Source organism: Nycticebus coucang, chromosome 2 (genome assembly GCF_027406575.1).
Source record: "Nycticebus coucang isolate mNycCou1 chromosome 2, mNycCou1.pri, whole genome shotgun sequence".
NCBI lineage: Eukaryota > Metazoa > Chordata > Mammalia > Primates > Lorisidae > Nycticebus > Nycticebus coucang.
Window position 1 is genome coordinate 71,001,719 of NC_069781.1, and position 15,274 is coordinate 71,016,992.

The following is a 15,274-nucleotide window of genomic DNA, read 5'->3' on the forward strand; positions in this document are numbered from 1 at the left end:
TGTTACAGCAGCAATAAAAATCTAGTATATTTGAGTAACCATGAGTTAGAGGAGCAAGTAGCTTTCCACTTGTGTCAGTCATCACCATTATACATAGTGCTAAAGTGGCACACAGAGACCTCAGAATGCTTTTTTGATGGGGACTCAATCTCATGCAGAAAACCTCAATATTAATAATAAATTGAGATTTTCCGCATTTTTCATCTCACCTCTTGATAAAGGCATCACCCTGCTTTCTTCTCTGCCCTCTGTGACAGTGATCACCACCAAGTTGCAGGACCCCTTCTCTTTTTCCCTTCATTGCTCCATTCGCAGATGAGAAGGGACACAAAGAAAGGGCCTCTAAGGGGATGGGAAGAAAGCCTGGTGGAGCAAAGAAGTCTGGAAGGCCCTTAGGAATATTAACCACTCAGCAGTTCTTGCCTAAAAAAGGAAAAGAATGTGGGTATAAGGTAACCTAGATAACCAAAGACCAATAGAAAGAGATAATAATCAGTGATCAGTAGAAAAGGTCAATAATTCCTGGAAGTGCAGAGAGGCCAGTGAAAGAGTTGCAACCAATTTCAAAGGGAGAAAAGAGGGATTATTATACCTCTGCACTGCCTTTGAGTCTCCATCTCTCTTACCTCTTCTCATTCATGAGAGGGAACCACTTCCAACTCTCTATGGAAGTGCTCTAAACTTTCCCTTTGTTCTTAAATAAAATTTCTCTGTGTTACACTAAAACTTGTGCTCTCTATTCACACTGCCTGTGCTGCTCCAGTTTTATTTTCAGTTTCCACTCACTTTTGCTTTCAATTACCACTGTGCCTCAGTTGAACTTTCTAGCTAAGCTGAATAATCAAACCAGATAGACTGGATTCAGAGACCTGGGAGCCCCCTTTACCTCCAACAATGGGGGTCTAGGAAATGGTGAGGTTCATTTCCTATATTCCTCAGGGACTAGAGACTCAAGAAAGTGAGCTTTGTCAACTCTGCCTGGTCTCATCTCTAGTCCATCCCTCCACAAGTTTCTTTTCCCCACACAACAGCAAGATTTGGTGGCCAGCCAGCTGAGGAATGAATCCAGAATACCTTTCCTTGTTTGCCAACCCCAAATTCCATTTGGTTGAGAGATAGAGCCCAGTTGAATGCTTTCCTCTCCTTATTCTCTTCATGGATACCATTCCCCACACTTTCTGCTCCCCACTTGTTGCTCCCATTGTCAAAGATCCTTAAACCAGCTATAATTCCACTCACACCAGGAATCAGACTAAGAATCTCTGACAAGAACCAGGCATTCTTTTTAACTTAGGCTTAGGGAATTTAACAGTCTTATTCCCCACAGGATACAAATGATACTATTATCTCTGCATTTCTCAGTATTCTATAAGGAAATAAAAGAACTCAATAAGTATTTCTCATTAGTCTACTCCTCTGTCATCCTAGTTGATATTCCTTTTAGATGTACCTTTAGGGCCACAAGTGACTGTCTGGCTTCATTAATCAGAGAATGACATGTAAGAATGACGTCCTTGAATTTAACTTCAATTTTGGTGCCATTTTTATCACCAAGCATTCTCAAAGATGACTGCTGTTGGCCATGAAAAAGCCAAGGTCAGTTGGCCTGGATAAAAAAATGCAAATAAATTGTCACAACTATGGAGAACCATCCAAATAAAACACAAAAACTGGGCTGATGGCTAATGATGGCTAAGTGGCTGAATTGTCCCTAAGGTGAGTAAAGTTATTTTTTTTAATATGTCTCCATTTACATGCAGTTCTGAAACAGGTGCTTTCATTCAGCTTCTTTGAATCCCCTCTATCTATCATCACATGCTTGCAAACACTTGATGGAATAAAGTGTTTAAGAAGTTACAAGAGGCATTTGAAATCTATGCTTCACAATTGCAACTCACCAGGTCCTATAACCCACAGATGCCCAGTAAATGTTGTTGATTGTCTGACTAAGAGTTTAAAGCATCTCTGGAGACTCCTTAGGAAAATAAAATCTGGGCCATGATTCCTCACTTTTATACTGTCTAGAGTGCTTAGCACAAAGGTTGGCACAAAATAGTCACTTGGGAACTCTTTGTTGGATAATGGAATTGAATGGAATTGTTTATACATCTATCTCTGAGTCTATGCCAAAATCCTAGTGGGGTAAATTAATGGAAACTTAAAAAGAGGATGCATGACATATCTCTAAGTAATAACTGGGAAAGGAAACAGATACTTAAGTTAAGTGAAGGGCAAAGTGATGAGTTAGGGTAATTACTGACTTTGGAGGCTCTTAATGCTTTAAGAGAAACACTATAGATGTGTGATTTCAGGCAGAAAGTAAGCTTCTATTTAGAAATTAGTCATAAAAACTCCCCTTTCCCAGGGAAACTTTACTTTTGCAACCACCACTGTAGCATTTGGGTGATGGTGAATGTTAGAAAGACTGAAAATTTTAATTTCACCCACTCCCTGATTTATACAGAAAGCACTATTGTGACAAGATTTTCACATCCAAAGCTTAAATGCTAAAGGACAGAATTTTTGGAGTTAACAAGGTATGACTTTCTAGATATCTGTTGGTATCAAGACATATGTCTATGTAATATATGCATATGCCTGTGTAGGCACACCTGAACAGGCATGAAAAACAGCAGGGAGAAGGAAACTGGCCTGAGGGCACAATCATTGCTTGTGCTTACCTAATAGAAAAGACTCTGTTCTGTTGTAGATGAAATCATCTGGCTTTGGTGACAGAAAAATTCTCAGTAGTCTTTGACACTATACCTCACTCAGAGCCCCCTGTCAATGCTCCTGTGTCTTAGAATGAGTCAGGAAATATCCCCAGTGCAAACAAACAACATTCCTGTCTGAAGCCATGCACATCTGTACAATGCAAACCAAACTGTGTTTATTACCATGACACCCACTGAAGGATGATAGCTTAATACAGTTTTCTGTATGAGCTAAGCACATTTTCACATCTCTGGCCAGAATTTGACCCTGAGACAATTTTCCTTACATTTCTCAGACACTTGGTGCCCTACATGGCCACCAGGTCTTACCTTATCATCCACTTCAGGTACATTATGGGAGCTACTAAATATCTTTAACTGTCTACTGGCTAGGAAAAATGTAAGAAATTTGGTGGTATGGTCAACTGAAGTAAGCATATCAGAAAGTAAGACAAAGGATTGAGAAAGGAGGAGTATATAATGAAGAAAGCCATTTTGTAGGTGAATTCTGAGTCTCAAATTATTTTAGGTCGATGAGTTCTTATAAACCAGTAGTAAAAGTCATAATATACAAAAAGATTTTCAGCATAATGAAATGAACTTGCCTGGCTCTGCAACTTGTCTTTCCTATGTGATAAATGTACTCCATAGTAAGCCATTTTATAAGACACAGAAAAGCAGCACTATGGGGCAAAATAAAGACAACTACAACCTTGGACCTGAAAGTTTGTTTTGAGTAACTACTTCTTAAGGGATTCTGGCCCCAACCTGATGTGGCTGTTTTCTTTTCAATTCAGTGAGATTTATTCTAAAGATGAAAGAAAGCTATACCTTAGACCAAAATGGAATAAACACACCTGAAATGTTAAAATGCTTTTATCCTATGGATACTATTGGCTCAAAATAATGAGACAACATCAAAACTATGACTACCTCAAAGTAACCAAATGAAATATTGTGCTCAAAAATTTTTACTCATACAGATGTCTGCATGGCAACAGTCAAACATTCACTCAGGGCAAAAATTCACTCAAAAGCTTTTGCTTCTCAGCCCAACCTCAGCCAGATTTCTTCCACTAATAGTATTTTTTCTATATCTAGTTGTGCAGTAAAAGTTCAAAAGCATGTTTTATATTTTTAGTAAAACTTAACATGTTAACTGGGGGAATGTGAAAATCTTTAGTGTATACAAATAACTCTATACATTTTAACTATTTTAATTATCATTTTAGTTAAGTTTTATTTGCAGTTACTATTTCTAATCTAAACTAATAGAAATATCCCACATATCCCCATGACTAGTCAACATAGTCCTAGAAGTCCTAGCCAATTCAATCAGGCAAGAGAAGGATATAAAGGGTATTCAAATAGGGACAGAGAATGTCAAATTCTCACTCTGGTTGAAGATATGATCTTATACTTAAAACCCCCCAGGGATTCAGCCACAGGGCTCCTGCAAGTGATCAAAAAGTACAGTAACATCTCAGGATACAAAATCAGTGTCCACAAATCAGTAGCCTTCATATGTGCCAATAAAAATCAAGCTGAGAATCAAATCAAAGACACAATAGCCTTCACTGTAGCTTCAAAGAAAATGAAATACCTGGGAATATACCTAACAAAGGATGTGAAGGATCTATACAAAGAGAACTATGAAACCCTGAGAAAAGAAATAGCAGAAGATGTTAACAAATGGAAGAACATACCATGCTCATGGCTGGGAAAAATCAACACTGTTAAAATGTCCATGCTGCCCAAATTGTTCTACAGATTTAATGCAATCCCCATCAAAGTACCATTACTTTGAAGAACTTGATAAAATAGGACTTTGTTTCATGTGGAATCAGAATAAAGCTGATTAGCCAATGAATTCTAAGAAATAGAAACAAATCTCGAGGCACCACCTTACCAGACTTCAGGTTAGACTACAGGTCTATGATGATCAAAATAGCACAGTACTAGAACAAAAAGAAAGATACATATCTATGGAATAGAAGAAACCATCTATGAATTGTCATCTGACCATCAATAAACTAAACAAAAACATACACTGAGAAAAAGAATTTCCAGGGCGGCGCCTGTGGCTCAAGGAGTAGGGCGCCGGTCCCATATGCCAGAGGTGGTGGGTTCAAACCCAGCCCCGGCCCAAAAAAAAAAAAGAAAAAGAATTTCCATTTAATAAAAGGTTCTGGAAGAACTGGTTAAGTTAACCACATGTAGATGACTAAAACTGGACCTGCACCACTCACCACTGACAAAAATTGACTCTTACTGGATAAAATATTTAAACTTGAGACACACAATTATAAAAACTCTAGAAGAATGTGTGGGAAAAAATTCTTGATGGCATCAGCCTGGGAAAGATTTTATGAAGAAGACCCCTCTTGGCAAATGCAGCAACAACAAAAATAAATAAATGGGACATGATCAAACTAAAAAGCTTCTGCACAGTTAAGAACACAGCAACTAAAACAGACAATCTTCAGAATGGGAGAAGATATTTGCATGCTACAACTCTGACAAAGGGCTGATAACTAGAATCTGCAGAGAACTCAAACTAATCACTGAGAAAAGAGCAATCTCATTTATAAGCGAACAAAACACCTAAACAAAACCTTCTCTGAAGAAGACAGATGCATAGAAAATAAACACATGAAAAGAAATCATCATCCCTCTCATTTCTCAGAGAAATGCAAATCAAAACCACCTTGAGATATCATCTAACCCACAGTGAGAATAGCCCACATTATAAAGTCCCTAAGCAGTAGATTCTGGCATGGATGTGGAGAGAAGGGAACATTCTTACACTGTGGGTGGGATTGCAAATCAATACAGCCTCTATGAAAACAAGTATGGAGAATCTTAAAACAACTAAAAGTAGACCTTCCGTTAGACCCCACAATCCCATTACTAGACATCTACCCAGAAGTAAAAAAAAATTTACCATAAGGACATTTGCACTACAATGTTTATCACAGCTCAATTCACAATTGCCAAGATGTGGAATCAACCCAAGTGCCCATCAACTCATGAATGGCTTAATGAACTATGATATATATATATATATATGAATACTATTCAACCATAAAAATGTGGAGACTTTACATCTTTTGTAGTTACCTGGTTGGAGTTGAAGAACCATTTCCTTAGTAAGGCATCATAAGAGTAGAAAAGCAAGTATCCAATGTACTCAATACTAATATGAAACCAATAGATGAACGGTTAACTACATGCCCACATGAGAGAAAAACACAATTAGATTCAAGCAGGGAAGGGGAAAGGGAGAAAGGAAAGAGATTGGTGTGCTCTCACCTAATAGACACAATGTAAGTGTATATGGCACACCTTCTAGGTGAAGGGCTCAGCTACCACTTGAACCTTCCCTAACAAATGCCAACAGTGTAATCATGTGTACTCTCCTATTATCCTGAAATTCAAAAAACAAAAAATTTGCAAACTCATCCCAGAATAAATAAATAAATACTACATAAATTCAACAGCAAATAAATGCCAGTGGCAATTAGAGAATACAAAGCAAAAACACTTCAGAAATTATTCAGTGATACGAATGTATCCACTAATGCCTCTGTATCTGTACTCTGTTTGCTGAAGAAAAGACAGTAAAACAGAGAGAAAGCTTTATCTTAAGACTTAACTGAGAGTGAGCAGCTGTTTCTGCCACCCTCGCCATTGCGATCTCTACCACTCCGTCCTAAGGTGGGAGGGAAGCAGCCACATGTCCGGAGAAGTGAACCAACCACGAACTTTTTTGCTACCAAAATGGAGCACCAGTGAACTTCTTGGTACAAAGTTGTGATTTTTCGATAAGCCTGGTGGCGGAGCAAGATGGCAGACGAGTAACAGCTTCCTTGCATCTGGGCACCGTGAGTCTGGGGAGATAGGACTCCAGGCATCTCTGGCTGGTGGGATCTGCCTATCATCACTCCTATGAGGATTCAGGGAGTCAGCGAGAGACTTCTGGACCCCAAGAGGAGGACTAAAACAGTGGAAAACCGGCAAGTGGTCGCATGTGTTCAATCCGTCTAAACCCGCCCACAACTGTAAGTTCAGTAGCAGTGAGACTGCAAACCAGAAAGGCCTTACCTGGGAACTGTTTTGATGTCCTTGGACTTGGCACTGAGTTGAACTGCCTTGGGGAAGGCCTGAGTGGGAGTGCGGAGAACTTTGGCCATTGTCTAGGGCCCCAGTCTGAGCCACTGAGCCAGACGGAGCTAATAGTGTTTGGCAGTAGGTCACACGGAACCATTGTCAGTGATCTGCCCGGGCAAGCTCTGCCCTCAGGGTCGCAGAGCTAGAAACAGGTGGGAGCTGGTAACCCAGCAACCAAGTAGCCTGAGGGTGGGGTCTCAGCCGCCTTGCAGCCCTAACCCTCAGGGGCAGAGTGAGACCGGTTTTGGCACACTGGGTAAGTGGATAGCCACTTCAGCAGTGATTCCAGCGAGAAAGCTGGGAAAGCTTCTGCTCAGCAAGTTTACAAGTTCAAAGTGCCTTTTAACTGGGCTGAAGAGAGATTTAGGGTGTCTACCTGCTGGGGTTTGAGAAATCAGCAGCCTCCAGTCGTATCAGAACTGTGATTAACATCTCATACCCCAGAAGACCACGTGTTGCCCAGACAATATTCAATAAAATATACAAACTGCTTTGTTTTTGGTTGTGTATTTTTTTCTTTTTTTTGTTTGGTTAGTTTTTTTGTTTATTTTGATGTTGTTGATGTTCTTTTGTTTTTTAATTTCAATCTTTTCCATACAGATCCCTTTTTCTTTCTCAATTTTTCTAGTTTAATTATAATTTCCCATTGCTGCCTTTTTTAATAACTACAACTTCATTTTTGCTAGTGTTTCTACCACTATCATTTGGTTTTTCACCCAATTTTATCCCCGTAAAGTTTTCTGTTTTCTTCTTTTGGTTTGATTTATAGCATTTTTGTCTTTCCCCTCTACTTGGTGGAGGTGGGGTACTGTGTCTGATCAGGTTAGCAAAGAGCTGCTGACCTCAAGGGAACCACCCAACTGGGCACCCCAGAAGGTGGGGTTTTTTAAGGTTGTGTCAAAGTACCCTACTGTACACCTATATTGCCCTGTCTCCCTCTTTCTGCGCCTCTTTTCTTTTTGTAAATATTCCTTATACCCACCCCCTCTCCTTTCTCTATCTTTTCTTATCACTCGGTCCTCCTTTCTTTCATCCCTTTTTTGCTCTTCAACCTTCTCACCCATCTGGTCCTGTAACCCTTAGTCCATAGGCACAAGAACTTAAAGAGCAAGAGGAAGTGAAAGGAAAATTAGGGCAAGGAAACAGATAATAGAAATCACTCATGAGGAAGAACCAGCAGAAAACTCCAGGCAACATGAGGAACCAGTCCAGAACAACCCCACCAAGGGACCATGAGGTAGCTACTGCAGAGGATTCCACCTACAAAGAAATGTTAGGAATGACAGAAAGAGAATTTAGAATACACATGTTGAAAACAATGAAAGAAATGATGGAAACAATGAAGGAAATTGCTAATAAAGTGGAAAATAACAAAAAGGAAATCCAAAAACAGAATCAAATAAGAGATGAACGATATGAAGAATATAAAAAGGATATAGCAGACCTGAAGGAACTGAAACAGTCAATTAGGGAACTTAAAGATGCAATGGAAAGTATCAGCAACAGGTTAGACCATGCAGAAGAAAGAATTTCAGAGGTAGAAGACAAAGTTCTTGAGATAACTCAGACAGTAAAAGAGGCAGAAAAGAAGAGCGAGAAAGCAGAACGTTCACTGTCAGAATTATGGGACTTTATGAAGCGTTCCGACATACGAGTAATAGGAATTCCAGAAGGGGAAGAAGAATGCCCCAGAGGAATGGAAGCCATACTAGAGAATATTATAAAAGAAAATTTCCCAAACATCACCAAAGAGTCTGACACACTGCTTTCAGAGGGCTATCGGACCCCAGGTCGCTTCAACTCTAACCGAGCTTCTCCAAGACACATTGTGATGAACCTGTCCAAAGTCAAGACAAAAGAAAAGATTCTGCAAGCTGCCAGGAGTAAGCGCCAGTTGACCTACAGGGGCAAATCCATCACAGTGACCGCAGACTACTCTAATGGAACTTTCCAAGCAAGAAGACAATGGTCATCTACCTTTAATCTACTTAAACGGAACAATTTTCAGCCCACAATTCTGTACCCTGCTAAGCTAAGCTTAAAAATTGACGGAGAAATCAAATCATTTATGGATATACAAACATTGAGGAAATTCGCCACAACAAGACCAGCTCTACAGGAAATACTTCAACCTGTTCTGCACACTGACCACCACAATGGATCAGCAGCAAAGTAAGAACTCAGAAATCAAAGGACAGAACCTAACCTCCACACTGATGCAAAAGATAAAACTAAGCAATAACTAAGCAATGGACTCTCACCAAATAAGACGAATAGAATACTACCACACTTATCAATTATCTCAATAAATGTTAATGGCTTGAATTCCTCACTGAAGAGACATAGATTGGCTGACTGGATTAAAAAACACAAGCCATCCATTTGCTGTCTGCAAGAAACACACCTGGCTTCAAAAGACAAATTCAAGGTCCGAGTCAAGGGTTGGAAGACAATTTTTCAGGTAAATGGAATTCAGAAGAAAAGAGGAGTTGCAATCTTATTTTCAGATACATGTGGATTTAAAGCAACTAAAGTCAAAAAAGACAAAGATGGTCACTTTATATTGGTCAAGGGAAAAATACAACAAGAAGACATTTCCATTCTAAATATTTATGCACCCAATTTAAATGCTCCCAGATTCTTGAAGCAGACCTTACTCAGTCTGAGCAATATGATATCTGATAATACCATCATAACAGGGGACTTTAACACTCCTCTTACAGAGCTGGACAGATCCTCTAAACAGAAATTAAACAAAGATATAAGAGATTTAAATGAGACCCTAGAACAACTATGCTTGATAGACGCATATAGAACACTCCACCCCAAAGATAAAGAATATACATTCTTCTCATCACCCCATGGAACATTCTCCAAAATTGATCATATCCTGGGACACAAAACAAATATCAACAGAATCAAAAGAATTGAAATTTTACCTTGTATCTTTTCAGACCATAAAGCACTAAAGGTGGAACTCAACTCTAACAAAAATGCTCGACCTCACCCAAAGGCATGGAAATTAAGCAATCTTCTGTTGAATAACAGATGGGTGCAGGAAGAAATAAAACAGGAAATCATTAACTTCCTTGAGTATAACAACAATGAAAACACAAGCTACCAAAACCTGTGGGATACTGCAAAAGCAGTTTTGAGAGGAAAATTCATTGCTTTAGATGCCTACATTCGAAAAACAGAAAGAGAGCACATCAACAATCTCACAAGAGATCTTATGGAATTGGAAAAAGAAGAACAATCTAAGCCTAAACTCAGTAGAAGAAAAGAAATATCCAAAATCAAATCAGAGATCAATGAAATTGAAAATAAAAGAATCATTCAGAAAATTAATGAAACAAGGAGTTGGTTTTTTGAAAAAATAAATAAAATAGATAAACCATTGGCCAGACTAACTAGAAATAGAAAAGTAAAATTTCTAGTAACCTCAATCAGAAAGGATAAAGGGGAAATAACAACTAATCCCACAGAGATACAAGAGATCATCTCTGAATACTACCAGAAACTCTATGCCCAGAAATTTGACAATGTGAAGGAAATGGATCAATATTTGGAATCACACCCTCTCCCTAGACTTAGCCAGGAAGAAATAGACCTCCTGAACAGACCAATTTCAAGCACTGAGATCAAAGAAACAATAAAAAAGCTTCCAACTAAAAAATGCCCTGGTCCAGATGGCTTCACTCCAGAATTCTATCAAACCTTCAAGGAAGAGCTTATTCCTGTACTGCAGAAATTATTCCAAAAACTTGAGGAAGAAGGAATCTTCCCCAACACATTCTATGAAGCAAACATCACCCTGATACCAAAACCAGGAAAAGACCCAAACAAAAAGGAGAATTTCAGACCAATCTCACTCATGAATATAGATGCAAAAATTCTCAACAAAATCCTAGCCAATAGATTACAGCTTATCATCAAAAAAGTCATTCATCATGATCAGGTAGGCTTCATCCCAGGCATGCAAGGCTGGTTTAACATACGCAAGTCTATAAACGTTATCCACCATATTAACAGAGGCAAAAATAAAGATCACATGATCCTCTCAATAGATGCAGAAAAAGCATTTGATAAAATCCAGCATCCTTTTCTAATTAGAACACTGAAGAGTATAGGCATAGGTGGCACATTTCTAAAACTGATTGAAGCTATCTATGACAAACCCACAGCCAATATTTTACTGAATGGAGTAAAACTGAAAGCATTTCCTCTTAGAACTGGAACCAGACAATGTTGTCCTCTGTCACCTTTACTATTCAACATAGTGCTGGAAGTTCTAGCCAATACAATTAGGCAAGACAAGGAAATAAAGGGAATCCAAATGGGAGCAGAGGAGGTCAAACTCTCCCTCTTTGCTGATGACATGATCTTATCCTTAGAGAACCCCAAAGACTCAACCACAAGACTCCTAGAAGTCATCAAAAAATACAGTAATGTTTCAGGATATAAAATCAAGGTCCACAAGTCAGTAGCCTTTTTGTACACCAATAACAGTCAAGATAAGAAGCTAATTAAGGACACAACTCCCTTCACCATAGTTTCAAAGAAAATGAAATACCTAGGAATATACCTAACGAAGGAGGTGAAGGACCTCTATAAAGAAAACTATGAAATCCTCAGAAAGGAAATAGCAGAGGATATTAACAAATGGAAGAACATACCATGCTCATGGATGGGAAGAATCAACATTGTTAAAATGTCTATACTTCCCAAAGCAATCTACCTATTCAACACCATTCCTATCAAAGTACCTACATCGTACTTTCAAGATTTGGAAAAAATGATTCTGTGTTTTGTATGGAACCGGAAAAAACCCTGTATAGCTAAGGCAGTTCTTAGTAACAAAAATAAAACTGGGGGCATCAGCATACCAGATTTTAGTCTGTACTACAAAGCCATAGTGGTCAAGACAGCATGGTACTGGCACAAAAACAGAGACATAGACACTTAGAATCGAATTGAACACCAAGAAATGAAACTAACATCTTACAACCACCTGATCTTCGATAAACCAAACAAGAACTTACCTTGGGGGAAAGACTCCCTATTCAATAAATGGTGTTGGGAGAACTGGATGTTTACATGTAAAAGACTGAAACTGGACCCACACCTTTCCCCACTCACAAAAATTGATTCAAGATGGATAAAGGACTTAAATTTAAGGCATGAAACAATAAAAATCCTCAAAGAAAGCATAGGAAAAACACTGGAAGATATTGGCCTGGGGGAAGACTTCATGAAGAAGACTGCCATGGCAATTGCAACAACAACAAAAATAAACAAATGGGACTTCATTAAACTGAAAAGCTTCTGTACAGCTAAGGACACAATAACCAAAGCAAAGAGACAACCTACACAATGGGAAAGGATATTTGCATATTTTCAATCAGACAAAAGCTTGATAACTAGGATCTATAGTGAACTCAAATTAATCCACATGAAAAAAGCCAACAATCCCATATATCAATGGGCAAGAGACATGAATAGAACTTTCTCTAAAGACGACAGACGAATGGCTAACAAACACATGAAAAAATGTTCATTATCTCTATATATTAGAGAAATGCAAATAAAAACAACCCTGAGATATCATCTAAACCCAGTGAGAATGGCCCACATCACAAAATCTCAAAACTGCAGATGCTGGCGTGGATGTGGAGAGAAGGGAACACTTTTACACTGCTGGTGGGACTGCAAACTAGTACAACCTTTCTGGAAGGAAGTATGGAGAAACCTCAAAGCACTCAAGCTAGACCTCCCATTTGATCCTGCAATCCCATTACTGGGCATCTACACAGAAGGAAAGAAATCCTTTTATCATAAGGACACTTGTACTAGACTGTTTATTGAAGCTCAATTTACAATCGCCAAAATGTGGAAACAGCCTAAATGCCCACCAACCCAGGAATGGATTAACAAGCTGTGGTATATGTATACCATGGAATACTATTCAGCCATTAAAAAAAATGGAGACTTTACATCCTTCGTATTAACCTGGATGGAAGTGGAAGACATTATTCCTAGTAAAGCATCACAAGAATGGAGAAGCATGAATCCTATGTACTCAATCTTGATATGAGGACAATTAATGACAATTAAGGTTATGGGGGGGAAGCAGAAAGAGGGAGGGAGGGAGGGGGATGGGGCTTTAGTGTGTGTCACACTTTATGGGGGCAAGACATGATTGCAAGAGGGACTTTACCTAACAATTGCAATCAGTGTAACTGGCTTATTGTACCCTCAATGAATCCCCAACAATAAAAAAAAAAAAAAAAAAGACTTAACTGAGTCCCTGTCTGTACAGTGAATGCTTTGGAAGCTGTGCTTTATCCCCCAGCCACTCGAATCTGTTTTTTCTTAGAGTTTATAGAAATAGGTTGGTAACTAGCCCAGAGTATGTATGGGATGGGAGAGAGAGTAATCTCACAATGGTATCTATTACATAAAACTTATCCTTAAGGCTCATTCAACATATCTTACTAGTTTGGGTTAGTGGAGTTCATGTGAGTACTGAGTCCCTGCCTCTTACAAATGATCTTCTATATCAGTCTTCTACTTGTTCTAAAATATGCTATTTTTTGCAGAATTATTCTTTTGTCTGTACTTCCTAAACATGGCTGCCCATCAGGTTTGTCTGGGAAGCTTATTAAGAAAAAGTTTCCTAGACCCTATCCTAAACCCACGGAATTAGAATCTCTAGAGATAGGGCTTAGGAAATCTGTATTTCTAACCAGTTTTCCAGATGTCTGTGCTTTGGAAGCTGATTCAGTATTTGGGCACTGCTGATTTAAAAAACAAATACAAAGTGTAGAAAAAAAAGAAGACAGTCTACAAATAATTAGGGCAGAGAGGGTTCCTAACCTCATCAATATCAACAGAGACAAGTTTATCAAATGAGCTAGTTGTCACCTGGACAGGCTCACAGAGTATCGTAGGAATCAAAAACACAAATGTCTCCAGGGCAAGCAGATAATAGAGTCAGGCCAGCTAAGTGAAATCAGGGGCTCCCTCCGTCCACATTCCATTTCCTACATAGTGAGGGAACAAAAAATATCTCAGATCCCTCTTAACTCTGTCATAAGAGGAGCAATAGTGCAAGCGCAATGACAAAGGGCCATGGGCACTTAGGGACACTGGTGGGAAATACCAGGAAGGAGTGGGGACTTTGGCATCTGAAGAATTTCTGCCACATCTGAAGAGGGCAGCTTATGCCCAACTCCTGTCAATTTTTGTGGAAACAAAGCCTCTGTAAAAGGAGTGGAGAGTGTTAAGAAGAGGCTAGGCAGCAGTGGGGAAGCTTTCAGTTTAAGTTGGATCCAGCCTAATAGGAGAAGGCTTGTCCCAGTGTTTTCTCCATGGGGAAATAGACACAAATACTTAAAATATTGAGATTTTGATAAAAGAAATGGGGATTCAGAATTAGGCAGATCCATAGGTAGAATCTCAGCAATCAAATCATTCAACCCCCTCTGAGCCTCAAAGTTTGCACTTTTTAAATTTAAGGTAAGGTCTCAGGTTATAGTTGTCTCAGGGTTCTGAGTGAAAATGTACATAAAGCTGCAAGCAAGTTTCCTGACATGAATGAATAACTTTTTTTTTACTTGAACTTCTTATATTAGAAAGTTGAGTCGTAGCACAATTTAGGTAAGATAAACAAATTCTTTGGAAGGTGCCATACTAAAAGTGACCCGTATTTATTAACATAACATTGTCTATATTTTGTTATTATCCTCCCAGCATCTAAGAAACTATAATAATATCTTCTCTTTTAGTATTGATATTTGTAATTTCTGCATTTTTTTCCTGTTGTCTTGATTATTCTGGCTAGGAGGATGCAAATTTTATTGATGGCCCCCCACAAATAACTTTTGGTTTCGTTATTATTGAATATTTTTCAATAATTGCTTTTTATTTCAGAAATTTCTACTCCTCTCTTCTGTGCTTTTTTTGCATTTAATTTGTGCTTCTTCTTTTTTTTAATTCTTAGAAGATTAGGTCATTGTTTTAAGACTTTTTTCTCCCTAATAATACATTTAAAGTTCTAGATTGGAAAGGAAAAAATAAAGCTGTTCTTATTTACAGATGACGTGTTTATGCATGTAGAAAACCATAGAGAATCCATTAAAAAAGCCACTAGAATCACAATTAACTTAGCAAGGCTGCAAGATTCAGGATCAATATGCAAAAATTGACGAAATGAAAGTAAACAACTTTATTAATATTAGCATAAAAATACTTAGGTATAAGCTTAACAAATGATATGTAAAACCTGAATACTGAAAACTACCAAAAATTACAAAGGAAAATTAAAGAGGACCTTAAAATTAATATATATACCACATATATATTTATCAAGCTCCAAGCAATACAGCTAC